General features: G+C 36.1%; 1 protein-coding gene and 1 long non-coding RNA gene across 4 annotated transcripts in view; one reads left to right on the top strand and one right to left on the bottom strand.

The window, feature by feature from the left end:
• LRMDA (leucine rich melanocyte differentiation associated) overlaps nucleotides 1–17,714 on the bottom strand; it is a 1,312,323-nt gene that overhangs the window by 36,693 nt on the left and 1,257,916 nt on the right. The window contains exons 9-10 of the mRNA XM_082408834.1: nucleotides 15,817–15,929; nucleotides 3,150–3,894 (exon numbers count right to left, since the gene is read on the bottom strand). The gene's annotated coding sequence lies outside the window, so the exon portion shown is untranslated. The remainder of the gene's footprint in view (nucleotides 1–3,149; nucleotides 3,895–15,816; nucleotides 15,930–17,714) is intronic.
• The window catches only part of LOC309604601, a 99,200-nt gene that overhangs the window by 70,075 nt on the left and 11,411 nt on the right, over nucleotides 1–17,714 (top strand). For 2 of the 3 annotated variants that reach the window (XR_014230921.1, XR_014230922.1), the window contains exon 3: nucleotides 6,008–9,158. This is a non-coding gene — a long non-coding RNA (uncharacterized lncRNA). Of the gene's footprint in view, nucleotides 1–6,007; nucleotides 9,159–17,714 lie in introns of those variants that run through there. The other variant, XR_014230920.1, reaches the window with a different exon arrangement.

Below are 17,714 nucleotides of genomic sequence, written 5' to 3'. Positions count from 1 at the left end.
TTTTTATTGCTGAGTTTTAAGAATTCTTTGTACATTCTGGATACAAGTCCTTTATCAGATATGTGATTTGCAAATATTGTCTAGCAGTCTGTGGCTTTTCATTCTCTTAACAAGGTATTTCACAGAGCAAGTTTTTAATTTTAATAACATCCAACTTAGCCATTTTTTCATGGATCATTCTTTTGGTTTTTGTACCTAAAAGGTCATAACCAATGTATATCATACTAGTTTTCTTCTTGAGGTGTCAATGTGTAAAGAGAGATGTCCAGTTGTTTCAGTACTATTTATTGGAAAGACTACTCTTTCCCCATTGAAGTGCCTTTGCACCTTTGTCAAAAGTTAGGTGATTATAGTTGATTCACAGTGTTATGTAGGTTTCAGGTGTATAGCAAGGTGAATCAGTTATACGTATATCCATTCTTTTTCAGATTCTTTTCCCATATAGGTTACTACAGAATACAGAGCAGAGTTCCCTGTGCTATCAGTAGGTCCTTGTTGATTATATTTTATATAGAGTAGTGTGTATATGTTAATCCCAACCTCATAATTTATCCTTCCCCCAACGATTCCCCTTTGGTAACCATAAGTTTGTTTTTGAAGTCTGTATGTTTCTGCTGTGTAAATAAGTTCATGTGTATCATCTTTTATTCTTTTATAGCCATTATTTTTGGCCATGCTGCACAGCTTGCAGGTGTATCATCTTTTTAGATTCCAAATATAAGTGATATCATATTTGACTATCTCTGTCTGACTTACTTCACTTAGTATGATAATCTCTAGATCCAATCATGTTGCTGCAAATGGCATTATTTGATTATTTTTTATGGCTGAGTAATATTCCATTGTGTGTGCACATAAACACACATATGTAGGTATGTGTATACGTGTGTGTGTGTGTGTATATATATATATATATATATATATATATATATATATATATATACACCACATCTTCTTTATCCATTCATCTATCAATCAATGGACATTTAGGTTGCTTCCATGTCTTGGCTATTGTAAACAGCACTGCAGTGAACATTGGGGTGCCTGTATCCCTGTGAACCATGGTTTTCTCTGGATATATGCCCAGGAATGGGATTGCTGGATCATATGGTAGCTCTATTTATACTGTTCTCCATAGTGGCTGTACCAATTTACATTCCCCAAATCAGCATAGGAGGGTTTCCTTTTCTCCACACCCTCTCCAGCATTTATTGTTTGTAGACTTTTTGATGATGGCCATTCTGACTGGTATGAGGTAGCTGCAGTTTTGACTTGCATTTCTCTAATAATTAGTGATGTTGAGCATCTTTCCATGTGCTTTTTGGCCATCTGTATGTCTTCTTTGGTGAAATGTCTACTTAGAGCTTCTGCCCATTTTTTGATTGGGTTGTTTGTTTTTGATATTGACCTGCATGTACTATTTTGGAGATTAATCCCTTGTCAGTTGCATTGTTTGCAAATATTTTCTCGCATCCTGTAGTTTGTCTTTTCACTTTGTTGATGGTTTCCTTTACTGTGCAAAAGCTTTTAAGTTTAACTAGGTCCCATTTGTTTTTATTTATTTCCATTACTCTAGGAGACTGATCAAAAAAGATCTTGCTGTGATTTATGTCAAAGGGTGCTCTGCCTGTGTTTTCCTCTAGGAGTTTTATAGTATCTGGTCTTACATTTAGGTCTTAAATTGATTTTGAGTTTAATTTTGTGTGGTATTAAAGAATGTTCTAATTTCATTCTTTTACATGCAGCTGTCCAGTTTTTACAGCACCACTTATTGAAGAGGATGTCTTTCCTCTATTGTATATTCTTGCCTCCTTTGTTGTAGATTAATTGACCATAGGTGTGTGGGTTTATTTCTGGGATTTCCATCCTGTTCCATTGATTTATATTTCTGTTTTTGTGCCAGTACCATACTGTTTTGCTCACTGTAGCTTTGAAGTCAGGGACTTTAATTCCTCCAGCTCTGTTCTTCTTCCTCAAGATTGCTATTTGGGGTCTTTTGTGTTTCCATACAAATTGTAAAATTTTTTGTTCTGTGAATAATGCCATTAGTAATTTCATAGAGATTGCACTGGATCTGTAGATTGCCTTGGCTGGTATGGTTATTGTAACAATATTCTTTCAATACAAGAACACAGTATATCTTTCCATCTGTTTGTGTCTTCTTCAACTTCTTTCATTAGTTTCTTACAGTTTTCAAAGTACACATCTTTAGCCTCCTTATGTAGGTTTTATTCCAGTGTTCCTTAAATTTTCGTGAAACTACTTCAGTTTTTTTCTTAGGACACAAAAACAGCATGAATCATATCAGGAAAGCTCTGTTTGTTTAACTCCAGGCCACTAAGATGTCTTCATTAAATTTTTCTAGAAATTGTACAGTTTCAGATCTATGATGAGTGAGTTATTCACTGTATATGGTGTGAGATTAGGGTTGAGGTTTATTTTTTCAATATGAGGTCCAATTATTTCAGCACCATTTGTTGAAAAGAATTTTCTTGCTCCCATTGTAGTTCCTTGGCAGATTTGTTCAAAATCAATCAACCATATGGGTGCAATACTATTTCTGGACTGTCTATTCCATTAAACTATATGTCTATCACACTGTTTTAATTACTGTAGCTTACTATAAAGTCTTGCTAACTAGTATTACACTCCAAGGCTCAACACTTTCAAAATAGCCTTGACTATGCTGGGCTTTCCACTTCCATAAATTTTAGAATCAAATTGTCAGTCTCTTGGGATTTTGATTGAGATTGCATTGAGGCTCCACATTAATTTTGTAAAAATTTGACATTCTAACATTTATTCAGTCTCTAGATGTATGAACACTGTATAATTCTCAGTAATATTTTGCAGTTTTCAACATACACTTCTTGTACAGATTGTCTTATATTGATCTGTAAATATTTCAGATATTGCAAATGGTATTATTATTATTTAATCCAATTGTCAGTTGCTAGTATAGTATATAGAAATACTATCAATTGTTTGTATTAACACTGTGTCCTGCCATCTTACTAAAATCACTCATCAGTTTGCATAGCTTTTTGTAGATTCCTTGGATTTTCTACTTAGATGATCATGTTATCTACAAATATGTATAGTCTTCTTCATTCCTTTTCAATCTGTTCATTTTACTTATTTTTTCTTACCTTATTGCACTAGTTAAGATCTCCCACACAAAATTAAATATTGAGCTGGTGAGAGCAGACAGACATCCTTGTTTCTTTCCTATCATGGACATAAAGCATTCAGCCTTATGGATGATGTCAGCTGTAGGTTTTTCATCAGGTTGAGGAATTTTTCTTCCTATTGAGAGTAACTAAAAAAGACATAAGTAAGTAAGTGGTGAGATATATTATCAGTTCTTGCCATAGTGTACTGTAAGTGCAATGCAATTCCAAGCAAACTTCCAAAAGGCTTTTTGGTAGATATTGAAAAGCTGTGTCTAAAATTCCTATGGAAACGTAAAGGACCTAGAAATGCTAAAACAACTTTAGAAGACTTTGAAAAGTTGGAGGGATTATACTAGCTGACTTCAAGAGTTGTTCTAAAGCTACAGTAATCAAAAACTGTGATATTAGAGTCAAGATAAATGGACTGGAATAGAGAAACTAGAAATAGATATGGTTAGCTGACTTTTGACAAAGAAGGAAAAATTACTTGATGGGGAATAAATAGCTGTTTCAACAAATGCTGAAAAAAGTTGATATTCAAAAAAGTAACTAATTCATGTCTTGCAATCTTTACAAAAAATTAACTCAAACTCTGGATCTAATACCTAAAACTATAAAATTAACTATAAAATTTCTAGAATAAACTGTAGGAGAAAAGCTTTCTTACCAAAAGGAGAAACCGACTTTATCCAAGTTAAGGACTTCTGCTCTTCTAAAGATACTGTTAAGAAAATGAAGAGACAGGCCACAGAGTGGTAGAAAATATTTGCAGTCAGTCAGTCACATATATCTGATAAAGGATTTGTGTCCAGAATATATAAAGAACACCAAATATTTCATTATAAGAAACAAATAACCCAATTTAAAATAGGTATAGACTATTTTATGGCTAGAAGTCCCAACATAATACATATTATGTTTTGGAGAAAAGAATAGAGAGAATGAATGAAAAGCAATAAAAGTTAACACAACAGGGCTTCCCTGGTGGTGCAGTGGTTAAGAATGCAGGGGACACGACCCCTGTTCCGGGAAGATCCCACATGCTGCAGAGCAACTAAGCCTGTGTGCCACAACTACTGAGCCTGCATGCCTAGAGCCTGTGCTCCACAACAAGAGAAGCCCCCGCGCAGCAATGAAGACCCAACACAGCCAAACATTAAAAAAAAATAAAGTAACACAACAGTACCAAAACTATATTGATGCATTGTGTATACACCTCAGGGCATTGTCAGTAAAGAGAAAATCTATGTATTCACATCTTTGCCTCAGACCTGCTTCAGGAATTCAGGTAACAACACTAGGTTTGTCATCAACAATATTGGAAACAAGAAGACAGTGGAACACTTGCAAGTACAGATGGAAATTCTTTGATTGATTCTAGAATTCTATGCCTATAGATACTGTCAGGTAAGGGTGAGTTTGAACTCAGAAGTTCTAGAGTTCATAGGCTGTGTCTGAAAATACCTACTTTTTAGAGGCTGAATTACATCAGGAAAGTAAGTTAATCCAGAAAGAAGCCAGGAGTAAGTGTGAAGATACAGTTAACAGAAGTGAGAACTACTCGTTGCTAGGTCTAAATAAGTATTTGTTATGAAAAGAAAGGAATCAACAATAATATGAACCAATATTCTAGGCATTTTCCACACGGACATTGGGGTGGAGGCGAGGGGAAGAAGACTGAAAGAGTGTGAAATTTTTACATTGGTCTGGAGGACACACAGTTACTAATTAGCTGATTCCAGACTTTAAATGAAATGAAAACTACAGCAAGTTACAGAATTACCTCACATGGGGACTGCTCAGTTAATGATGTTGGCCCATAACAGCTCTTGAAATGAAATAGTATACCATTTTCTGGACACCACTCCTTTTTTTTCAGCATAATTGACATCACCTAAAAACACACTAAGTAAATGCCGTCTGAGACGTGGTGTTTTCTAAGATGTTACATTTTCAAGCAGAGCCCTTCACCAAATTTACTAGACATACTTTCTCATCAGAGAATATCATATGAAACAAATTTAAACTGCAGGTCATGGTTCAATGAGCCACAGCATTTTTATTTGTAAATTTATGCCAAGTGAGAAGGATGAAGAGTTGCTTTTTCAGCTCTTCAGTCTGTGCACTTTTTCCATATGTTTCTAGACTTACCCTTTATTTTTCCTAGATTGCTGTTTTGTTCTTTGATTTTATTTATAAGAGTTTGAGTGTGTGGTAAGAACATAAACTCAAATTGTTAACTAAGAAAGAGGTGCAGAATGATGAATGCACCTTCCAAAGAGCAAGCCCTGGCCTTCTTCTCCACCGAACACCACCTACTCTGGAGAGTACAATAAATCTGTATTACATTATGTATTTATTGGTTTTTATTGTTTATCTCATATAAAGTTTTTTAATTGTTCAATGTACATATTTCTATTTGTGCAAATTATGCGGGTCTCTAGGATTGAAATGAAGCACATCTAATTTCTCCCGTTCCAAGTTGATAGACATGGGTTTACCTATTTCAGCTCTAACATGTGAAAGAGCTTACAAGTCATTGCTCTTGGCAGTGCAAGAAAAAGCTAGGAAAAGTGAAAACCAACAACAACTGTTCTTGAGCCTATCAAAGAACTGGGGTCACAGGGCAAACTGTCCCTCTAAAATCAGAGAGATCGGTGCATCCAGAGAAATATAGCACTAGAAATTTGCTTACCTGGAGGGGAAGCCACAAGTTGTATAAACACAGTAGTAATCTTGACAATTTGCTGTAAGCTGAGTGCTAACTAGCTTGATCCTGACAAATTCCTGGGGGCTGCAATCAGTACTTACACTGTTTTGGGCTTTCCTTCTAGGAACCCTACAGCTTCACACAGTATGGATTCAAGAAAAATCTCCTGTGGCTCTGACAAGGGAAGGGGGAAAGCAGCAAGGGTAATCCTCTCATTTTCTTCTCTATAACAAAGACTGACTTATCTCACCTGGGGAAAGAGATTTCCTTCCCCTTGTAGTCCCTTCTAGCATTTGTATTTCACCTAAGAGCAGAAAGACAAAGTTAACAGGGGAGAGAACTTCAAGGAAATATACTGGGAACTTGGTACAAGGAAGATGGGAGGAGCTATGTGCCTTGAAGAGGGACAGAAACAGTTGGGAAGGCCACTCCCTGAGACAAAGCCCCACTAAAAGACTATTTCTTACCTCCTCTGCACCCAACAAACATAGCAGAGAATTATAACTGAAAAGCTATAAAACATAGACTCCCTCTGAGAAGTATGACTAGGACAAAGAAAAGCCTTAAAGCCAAAAGAGGAAACAAATAATGACACTAGGTAGTAGAGGCTCCACATTCCTCTATAGCTATAGCAAACATTAAAACAGTCCAACTTATATCCAGATTACCATAAATCCTGCCCCTAAAAGGTCTATTTACCTGTAGCTACTATTGATACATGACAACTTTTACTTTTTTATTAAAAGGCAGTTTGGGGAGAAAAAGCAATCATCATAAGAGATAAGGCATTTGGAATATAACCATGATTAATATGTTAATAAAAAAAATAGGCAGCATGCAAGATCAAATGGGTAATGTCAGCAGAGTTGTGGAGATTTCAAAAGTAAATGTTAGAAATCAAAAACAGAGTTAAAGAATGCTTTTGGCGGCTCATAAGTAGACTTAACACATAGTTAAGGAAAGAATTGGTAAACTTGAAGATAGCTCAATAAAAACTTCCCAAATTGAAACACAAACAGAAAAAGAGAGAACAACCAAGAACTGGCAGAAAGAGAGAATGGGGCAGGAGAAGAAATGTTTGAGGTAATACTTGCTGAGATGGTACCAAAATTATTGACAGACACCAAACCACAATTTTCAGAAGCTCAGAGAACACCGAATAAGATAAATACCAAAAACAACCACACCTAGGTGTATTATCTTCACCTGTAGAAAACCTTCCCAATATAGGAACAAGGGTAAGAACACAGCAAACTTCTCATCAGAATCCATGCAAGCAAAAGTAGAATACTGTAAAATATTGAAAGAAAATGGCCAACATAGAATTCAATGCAATGTCTAGCAAAAGTATTTTTTTAAAGTAAAGGAGACAGAGACTTTCTCAGACAAAAACATAGGACTGTACTGCTGGTAACAAGTTCGCTATTAAAAAACTAAAAGAATTTCTTCAGGCAGATGGAAATTATCTACGTTAAGAACTTGGATCTACCTAAAGAAAGGAAGAGTGTCAGAGGTAAATATTTTATTATTCTTTATTCATCTAAAAGACATCTTTTTGTTCAAAGCAATAAAGGAACAATGTATCGGGTAACTACAGCATATCGGTAAGTGAAATGTATTACAGAAATGTCACAAAGGATGGTTGGAGGAATTGAGAATACTCTGTTATACGGTCCCTGTACTATACATGAAGTTGTATAATGTTATTTGAAAGTCGATTTAGATTGTTTTTAATCTATACATTGTGAGCCCTAAGAAAATCACTAAAAACATTTTAAAAGAAAATATGATACATCAAGAGGAGATAAAAGAGAAACAGGAGGAAAGAACAAATGTAATGTTTAGAAAAAGATGGCAGATCTTAATCCAACTATATCAATAATCACTTTAAACAGTTTAACAATTAAAAGTCCATGATTGTCAGACCAGAGGAAAAAAACAGAATTATGTGCCATCTAGAAGAAAGCCACTTTAAATATAAAGACTGCAGCTAAAGTAAAGCAATGGTAAATTATATAACAGGCTAACATTAATCAAAATTAAGCTGCAGTAACTATATTAATATCAGATGAAACAGATTGTCAGGGATTAAAGAAGGATGTTACATAATGATAGAGGGAAGTCAGTTCTCCAAGAACACATAAAAAATCATAAACATGTATGTAACTAACAAACAAAAGAGCATCAAAATGCACGAGACTATGAGAATAGATTAGTCTACTATTACCTTTGGAGACTTCAACACAACTCTGTCAGTAATTGATAGATTAGGCAGGCCAAAAAATCAGTAAAAACATAAGTGACCTGGACAGCACTATCAATCAATTTGATCAAATTGACATAAGTAGAATACCATCAAACAAGAGTTAGAACACACATTCTTCTCAAGAACACATGAAATAATAGTCACCAAAATAGAAAGAATGATATACTAGGCCATAACATACACCTTAACATTTTTCGAAGAATAGAAATCATGTAGAGTATGCTCTCAGATTCCCACAGACTCAAACAAGAAATCACTAGCAGAAAGATATAGCTGGAAAATTCCCAAATATTTGGATATTAAACAGCACACTTCTAAGTAATCACTAGGTCAAATAAGTTTCAAAGAAATTTTAAACTAAATGAAACTATAACATCAAAATGTGCTTAGAGGGAGATTTATAGCATTAAGCACATATATTAGAAAAGAAGACAGATTTGCAGTTGGTTACCTAAATCTCCATCTAAGAAAACTACAGTAAGAAGAACACACTGAACCTAAAGCAAGCAGAGGAAAGGAATTATAAAAACTAGAGGAGAAAGCAACAAAAGTTAAACTAGGAAAACACAGAGAAAATGAATGAAACCAATAAGTGCTTATTTGAAAAGATTAATAAAAATTGATGATGAGGCGCTACACAGCTAAATCTGAAAAAGATGATACAAATATCAGGAATGAGACAGGGGTCATGCTACTCCCAAGGACATTAAAAGGATGAAAAGAAGTACTATGACCAACTCTATGCCCACAAATTTGATAACTTAGATAAAATGATCTAATGTCTTAAATTACAAAAATTACCAAATCTCACTTAAGGAGAGACATAGATAATCTGAATGTACCACAACTATTAAAGAAATTGAATTCATCATTTACAACCTTCCAAAAGTGAAATCACCAGGTTCAGGTGATTTAACTGGTGAATTCAACCACACTTTTAAAGAAAAATTTTCTCTTCATGAGGGAACACATCCCCACTCATTTTATGAGGCCATCATAAAACAAAAACTTGGTAAAGACACTACAAGAAAGAAAACTACAGGCCAATATAGCTCATAAACGTAGACAAAAGATTTTTAACACAATACAAGTAAATTGACTCCAGCAACATATGAAAAGGATAATACAGCACTACTGAGCAGAGTTCATTCCAGGTTAGCAGACTGAATAAAACCATATTCTCATATCAACAGATACAGACATTTAACAAACATTTAACAGACATTTAACAAAATTCAGCACCCATTTAGGATTTTTAAAAACTAGAATTCAAGGGAATTTCCTTAACCAGTGAAGGATATATTAAAGAACCCCTATAGCTAACAGTATAAGACACTGAATACTTGCTTCCTAAGTTTTGGACCAAAAAAAGATGCCATCTCTTACTACATACATTCACTATTATAATAGAAATCCCAGGGTAGTGCAATAAGAAAAGAAAAAGAATAAAAGTTACACAGCTTGGAAAGGAAGAAATGAAAGTATTTTTATTCACAGATTACATGTCTATGTAGAAACTCTACCATATTATAAAAAAACAAATAAACCCTTGGAATTAATAAGGGGGTATACAGCAAGGTTACAGGATACAAGGTTCAGTATACAAAACTCAACTGCTTTCCTTTACATAAGCAAACAAGCAATTGAAATTTAAAAAAATTTTAAACACACCATATATAATAGCACCTAAAAAGGAACTACTTAGCTGTAAATCAAAAAAATATGGACAGGATCTGTATGTGGAAAACTATAAAACACTGGTAAGATAAATCAAAAAAAGATCTAGATAAATGAAGAGCAAGTCAAAACTCATGCATTAGAAGTTTCATAATTGTTAAGATGTCAGTTCTTCCCAACTTGTTCTATAGAGTTGCTGAAATCCCAGTCAGACTCCCAGCAAGCTGTTTTTGGTAACTAATTCTAAAATTTATAGGGACAAGCAAAAGACAGAGAACAGTTCCACAATACTGAATCAAGAAGGACAAAGTTGAAGGGCTCACATTACCAAACTTCAAGACATAATAGGAGGAGGACACAAGATGGCAGAGTAGAAGGACTTGAGCTCACCTCCTCTTTTGAAAACACCAAAATCACACCTAACTGCTGAACAACCATGGACAAAAAAGACTGGAACCTACCAAAAAAGATATGCTATATCCAAAAACAAAGGAGCCACAACAAGATGGTAGGAGGGGCGCTTTCACAATATAATCAAATCCCATACCCACCAAATGGGCAACCCACAAAGTGGAAAATAACTATATCACAGAGGTTCTCCCACAGAAGTGAGAGTGAGCCCCACATCAGGCTCTCCAGCCTGGGGGTCTGGCATCAGGAGGAAGAGCCCCCAGAGCATTTGCCTTTGAAGGCCAGTGGGGCTTGAGTGCAGGAGCCACACAGGGTCCACTCTTGGAAAGCGCACACAAGGTTTCACGTGCACTGGGACCCAGGGCAAAGCAGTGACTGCACAGGAGCCTGGGCCAGACCTACCTGCTGGTCTTGGAGGGTCTCCTGTGGAGGTGGGGGTCAGCAGTGGTTCACAGTGAGGGCAAGGACAGCAAGGACACCAGTGGTGGAGGCCCCAGGGAATACTCATCAGCATGAGCTCTCCCAGAGGTTGCCATTTTGGCATTGAGATGGGGACCCACCCAACAGCCCGCAGGCTCCAGTGCTGGGGCGCCTCAGGCCAAACCACCAACAGGGTGGGAACACAAACCCACCCATCAGCAGACAGGCTGCCTGAAGTCATCCTGAGCCAACAGCTGCCTATCAACACACCACTTGACACAACCCTGTGCACCCAAGGGACAAGACCTGGCTCCACCCACCAATGGGAAGGTGCCAGCCAGTCCCTCCCACCAGGAAGCCTGCACAAGCTCCTGGAACAACCTCACCCACCAGGGGGCAGACAGCAGAACCAAGAAGAATTACAATCCTGCAGCCTGAGGAACAGAGACCACAAACAGAGAAAATTAGACAAAATGAGATGGCAGAGAAATATGTTGCAGAAAAAGGAACAAGATAATACCCCAGAAGAACAACTAAGAGTAAAGATGATCCAGGATCTCGGAAAAAGAATGGAGTCACACTGCAAGAAGGTACAAGAAATGTTTAATAAAGAGAAGCTTCAAAGACCTTCAAAAACAAATCAGAAACAGTTAACAAAATGCACTATGAACATACATACCAATAATTACCTCAATCATAAACGGATTAAATGCTCCAACCAAAAGACATAGACTGGCTGAATGGATACAAAAATAAGGCCCATATATATACTGTCTCTAAGAGACCCACTTCAGATCTAGGGACACACACAGACTGAAAATGAGGGGATGAAAAAACTTATTCCATGCAAATGGAAATCAGAAGAAAGCTGGAGTAGCAATACTCATATCAAACCAAAGAGACTTTAAAATAAAGACTGTTATAAGAGACAAAGAGGGACACTACATAATGATCAAGGGATCAATCCAAGAAGAAGCTATAACAATTGAAAATATATATGCACCCAACCTAGGAGCACCTCAATACATAAGGCAAATGCCAACAGCCATAAAAGGAGAAATTGACAGTAACACAATAATAGTGGGGGACTTTAACACTCCACTTTCATCGATGGACAGATCATCCAGACAGAAAATCAATAAGGAAACACAGGCCTTAACTGACACATTAGACCAGATGAACTTAAGCATCAGAATACACACTCTTCTCAAGTGCACTTGGAACATTCTCCAGGATAGATCACATGCTGGGCCATAAAGAGAGCCTGGGTAAATTTAAGAAAATTGAAATCATATCAAGCATCTTACCTGACCACAACACTATAAGATTAGAAATCAACTACAAGAAAATAACCGTGAAAAACACAAACACGTGGAGGCTAAACAATATGTTACTAAACAACCAATAGATCACCGAAGAAATCAAAGAGGAATCAAAAAATACCTAGAGATAAATGAAAACAAAAACACAGCGATCCAAGACTTTTGGGACACAGCAAAAGCATTTCTTAGAGGGAAGTTTCTAGCCATACAGTCTTACCTCAGGAAACAAGAAAAATCTCAAATAAACAAACTAACTTTACACCGAAATCAACTAGAGAAAGAAGGACAAGCAAAACCCAATGTTAGTAAAAAGGAAATCACAAAGATCAGAGAAGAATAAATGAAGTAAAGACAAAGAAAACAATAGAAAAGATCGGTGGTTCATTGAAAAGGTAAACAAAATTGATAAACCTTTAGCCAGACTCATCAGGAAAAAAAGGGACAGGGCTCAAATCAATAAAATTAGAATTGAAAAAGGAAAAGTTACAAAGGACACCACAGAAATACAAAGGATCATAAGAGACTACTATAAGCAAATAAATGTCAATAACATGGACAACCTAGAAGAAATGGACAAATTCTTAGAAAGATACACTTTTTCAAGACTGAACCAAGAAGAAATTGAAAATGTGAACCGACCAATCACAAGTACTGAAATTGAAGCTGTGACTGAAAAACTTCCAACAAACAAAAGTCCAGGACAGATGACTTCACAGGTGAATTCTATCAAACATTTAGAGAAGAGTTAACACCTATCCTTCTGAAACTATTTCAAAAAATTGCAGAGGAACACTCCAAAACTCATTCTATGAGGCCAAAATCACCCTGATACAAAAACCAGACAAAGATAACAAAAAAAAGAAAAACATAGGCCAATATCACTGATGAATATAGACGCAAAAATCCTCAACAAAATACAAGCAAACTGAATTCAACAATACAGTAAAAGGATCCTACACCATAATCAACTGTGATTCATCCCAGGGATGCAAGAATTTTGCAACATCCGCAAATCAATCAGTGTGATTACACCACATCAATAAATTGAATAAAAACCATATGATCATCTCAATAGATGCAGAAAAAGCTTCTGACAAAATTCAACACCCGTTTATGATAAAAAACCCTCCAGAAAGTAGGCATAGAGGGAACTTACCTCAACATAATAAAGGCCATATATGACAAACCCACAGCTAACATCATACTCAATGGTGAAAAGCTGAAAGCATTTCCTCTGAGATCAAGCATTTCCTCTGAGGATGTCCACTCTTGCCACTTTTATTTAACACAGTTTTGTAAGTCCTAGCCATGGCAATCAGAGAAGAAAAAGAAAGAAAAGGAATCCAAATTGGAGAAGAAGAAGTAAAACTGTCACTGTTTTCAGACGACATGATACTATACATAGAATATCCTAAAGATGCTACCAGAAAACTCCTAGAGCTCATCAATGGATTTGGTAATGTTGCAGGATACAAAATTAATACACAGAAATCTCGTGCATTCCTATACACAAGATCAGAAAGAGAAATTAAGGAAACAATCCCATTTACCATCACATCAAAAAGAATACAATACTTAGGAATAAACCACCTAAGGAGGCAAAAGACCTGTATTAAGAAAACTATAAGATGCTGATGAAAGAAATCAAAGATGACACAAACAGATCGAGAACTATACCATGTTCTTGGATTGGATGAATCAGTATGGTTAAAATCAGTGCACTATCTAAAGCAATCTACAGATTCAATGCAATGCCTTTCCAATTACAAAGAACTAGAACAGAAAATTTTTAATTTGTTTGGAGACACAAAAGACCCTGCATAGCCAAAGCAATCTTGTGAAAGAAGGACAGAGCTGGAGGAGTCAGGATCCCTGACTTCAGACTATACTAGAAAGGTACAGTAATCAAGACAGTATGGTACTGGCACAAAAACAGAAATATAGATCAATGGAACAGGATAGAAAGCCCAGAATAAACCCACGCACCTATGGTCAATTAATCTACGACAAAGAAGCAAGAATATACAATAGAGGAAAGACAGCCTCTTTAATAAGTGGTGCTGGGAAAACTAGACAGCTGCATGTAAAAGAATGAAATTAGAACATTGTTTAACACCATAGACAAAATTAAACTCGAAATCGATTTAAGACCTAAATGTAAGACCAGATACTATAAAACTCCTAGAGGAAAACATAGGCAGAACACTCTCTGACATAAATCACAGCAATATCTTTTTTGATCCGTCTCCTAGAGTAATGGAAATAAAAACAAAAATAAACAAATGAGACCTAATGAAACTTAAAAGCACAGCAATGGAAACCATAAACAAAATGAAAAGACAACCTACAGAATGGGAGAAAATACTTGCAAACGAAGTGACCGACTAGGGTTTAATCCCCCAAATGTACAAACAGCTCATGCAGCTCAATGTCAAAAAACAACCCAATCAAAAAATGCACACAAGATCTAAATAGACATTTCTCCAAAAAAAAATAAAACCAAAAACATACAGATGGCCAAAAGGCACATGAGAAGATGCTCAACAGTGCTAATTATTAGAGAAATGCAAATCAAAACTACAATGAAGTACCACCTCACACCAGTCAGAATGGCCATCCTCAAAATGTCTACAAATAATAAATGCTGGAGAGGGTGTGGAGAAAAAGGAACTCTCCTACACTGTTACTGGGAATGTAAATTGGTTTAGCCACTATGGAGAACAGTATGTGTTTCCTCAGAAAAGTAAAAATAGCGTTACCATATATTCTGCAACTCCAATCCTGGACATATATCTGGAAAAGACGAAAACTCTAATTCAAAAAGATACATGCACCCCAACGTTCCTAGCAGCACTATGTACAATAGCCAAGACATGGAAACAACCTAAATGTCCATCAACAGATGAATGGATAAAGAAGATGTGGTATATATATGTGTGTGTGTGTATGTATATACATATATATACATATATATACATATATATACATATATATATATATATATATATATATATATACATATATATATACATATACATACACACACACCCATACATACAACAGAATATTACTCGGCCATAAAAAAGAATGAAATAATGCCATTTGCAACAACATGGATGGACCTAGAGATTATCATACTAAGTGAAGTAAGTCAGAGGAAGATAAATTTCATATGACATCACTTAGAGGTGGAATCTATAAATTGATACAAATGAACTTATTCATAAAACAGAAACAGACTCACAGACTTAGAAAACAAATTTATGGTTACCAAATGGGAACAGTTGGGGGAAGGATAAATTAGGAGGTAGGGATTAACATATACATACTACTATATATAAAATAGATAATCAACAAGGACCTTCTTGCATAGCACAGGGAACTCTGCTCAATATTCTGTAATACCCTATATGGGAAAAGAATCTGAAACTAACACAACATTGTAAATCATATATACTCACATAAAATTTTAAAAAAGCAAAAAAAAACCATATCTGATAAAGGACTGGTATTCAGAAAAAAGCACTCTTACAATGGATTATTAAGAAAAAATACTTTGTTAAAAGGGCAAACCGTTTGATCAGATAATTCACCAAAGAGTGTATATGACTAAATGAGGAATGAAAAGATGCTAAACATCTCTACAGAATTGAAATGAAAATTAAAACCAGATGAAAAACTATTACACATCCAATAGAATGTCTAAAATAAAAAGACCACCAACCTCAGTCTCAGCGAGGATGTGAAGTAGCTAGACCTCTCAGACATTGCTGGTGTGAATACAAAGTTATATAGCCACTTTAAACATCTTGGCAGTTTCTAAGTATTTACACTTACCTTTACCGCTGGTCCAGCATTCCCACTTCTGAGTACTTATTCTAAGGAAATGAAAACATAGGTCTGTTGAAAGATCTGTACACAAATGTTCATATGGGCTTCAGTCTTCATAGCTAAAAACGGAAAATAAACCAAAAGTATATTAATTGGTGAATTAATAAACATATTGTGGCATATCCATTCAAAGAATACTACTCAGCGGTATGAAAGTACAAACTATTGAAATAATCAACATGATGAATCTCAAAAGCATCATGCTAATAAAAGAAGCCTGACACAAAAGACCATCTTATATGATTCCATTGGATTAAAATTCTAGTAAAGGCAAAACTACAGAAATAGGAAGCATCAGTGGTTGCCTATGGCTGTCACAGGAAGGTGCTGACTGCAAAGGGGCAGGAGGAAACTTGTGGGGGTGACGGAATTATTCTGTATCTTGACTGTTGTTATTAAATGACTGTACATGTTTGCCAAACTCATAAAGTTGTACATTTAAAATTCGTGATTTTTTTTTTTTTCTATGTAAAGTTCACCTCAACAAAGCTGATTAAAAAAGAAAGGCTCAGGAATGACAGAGAAAATAAAGAACTATTTTTCTTTGGGAATTAAGAGCTGAGGATAATATAATAAGCCAGTTGGAATACTTTCATTACATCGGATTCAGAAGTGACTACTAGAAAACTCTCTTAGTTTCACTGGTTTGTTTCCTTTTCCTTAAGGTTAAAGATCAATTTTTCCTTTATTGGCCAAGAACCTTTAAAATTTCAGTTTTGATAAGAAAAGGGTAAAGAAATGCCAGTATTCTCTTTTCCTCATTTCTGTGGGGAGACAGTATGGGGGAGGGGGAGTTTGTGATTGGGCTGGTAAAGTCCTCCCCCTCACCCCATGAACTCCAAGGCTGATTGTCCTGCCCCACCATAAGACTGGGATCAGACATGAACCTACAGAAGGAAGGACATTGTGAATCTTTCCCTTACTTGCCTTAACAGCTGCTTAGGCCTAAAAACTGTCTAGCTATAAAAGATTTGTAGCACAACAGGAATTGTGGACTCAGGATAATTCTAACTACAGTGAAAAAAGCCCAGAGGCGAAGGTAATCATTTTCAGCTATTCTTGTTAGCTTGCTACACAGGTATCAATGGCTTCATTACCAAACACGGTCACACAGACGTATTTAAAAGTTTACTTCTATTTGGAACATCTTTATTCCATCCTTTTATGGATTTTTCATCTTCCCTAACTGTCATCTTCAGCATTTGCAGCCCTTCTCAAGAGAGAGGAAGAAAAATACGTTGTGTGTATAATATATGCTGATTCAACCCTGTTGCTATCACCACGCACAGGAGAGATGGGGAGTCATAAGTTATGAGTTATCCCTCACTCCCTCATTCACAGAGATAAGAACATAGAAATGCCATCCCAACATTTAGGCAAGATATACACACCAGGAATGGCGGAGAACAATAAATTGTCCCAGCAACTCCAATGCTCTTTCCACAATAAAATGGTAGGATGGAGGGAAGCAATGGAAGCCTTTGGAATAAAATCACTGTGCCACCACATTCAATCTTTATTTGGATAAAAATTCTCCCTGTATTTTCAGTGTTCCAGCGGCTACAGGGATCAGAGAGCCTCTAACCACACCTATCTGTACATGGAATGGGTAGATTCAAGTAGATGGTTCTCTGGTTCAAGAGCTAGATTTGCTTGTGGGGTTGAGGGGACCATGAGACACTGCAAACTTTGTGAGCAATGACCCTAAAAAAGAGCTTCGACTTTGTAACCTTGAACCCGTTCTTCACCATACTCAGTACAAATGTGCATCCCACAGGACTACCCATGTTAATTTCTATGCACAATGGCCTATTCCTGGATTTGGGGCTTCAAGATCCTCATTT

Source organism: Balaenoptera borealis (assembly GCF_965194805.1).
Source record: "Balaenoptera borealis genome assembly, chromosome: 10".
In the NCBI taxonomy this organism is placed as follows: Eukaryota; Metazoa; Chordata; class Mammalia; order Artiodactyla; family Balaenopteridae; genus Balaenoptera; species Balaenoptera borealis.
This window is presented reverse-complemented; position numbering and strand designations above follow the sequence as displayed.